This window comes from Juglans regia, unplaced genomic scaffold (genome assembly GCF_001411555.2).
Source record: "Juglans regia cultivar Chandler unplaced genomic scaffold, Walnut 2.0 Scaffold_4933, whole genome shotgun sequence".
Classification (NCBI taxonomy): Eukaryota; Viridiplantae; Streptophyta; class Magnoliopsida; order Fagales; family Juglandaceae; genus Juglans; species Juglans regia.
The window spans coordinates 1-217 of record NW_023359782.1 but is presented as its reverse complement, the minus strand read 5'-3'; the positions used below and the strand labels follow the sequence as shown (position 1 = coordinate 217).

General features: G+C 48.4%; 1 non-coding gene across 1 annotated transcript; it reads left to right on the top strand.

Annotated features, from left to right (window-relative positions):
- Positions 1–42: 42 nt before the first annotated feature.
- Positions 43–161, top strand: LOC118345816. The gene has a single exon (XR_004799279.1). It is a non-coding gene; the product is annotated as a 5S ribosomal RNA (ribosomal RNA).
- The last annotated feature ends 56 nt before the right edge of the window (positions 162–217 follow it).

Here is a 217-nt window from a genome sequence, read left to right as displayed (position 1 = left end):
TGTCGCTCAAGGATTATATGAATTTTAAGTAATTAGTTTGATGGGTGCGATCATACCAGCACTAATGCACCGGATCCCATCAGAACTCCGCAGTTAAGCGAGCTGGGGCGAGAGTAGTACTAGGATGGGTGACCTCCTGGGAAGTCCTCGTGTTGCACCCCTCGTTTTTGTTTTTTCCGCCTTGCGAGATAAATTGACAAGAAGGAGCACTCGGGAG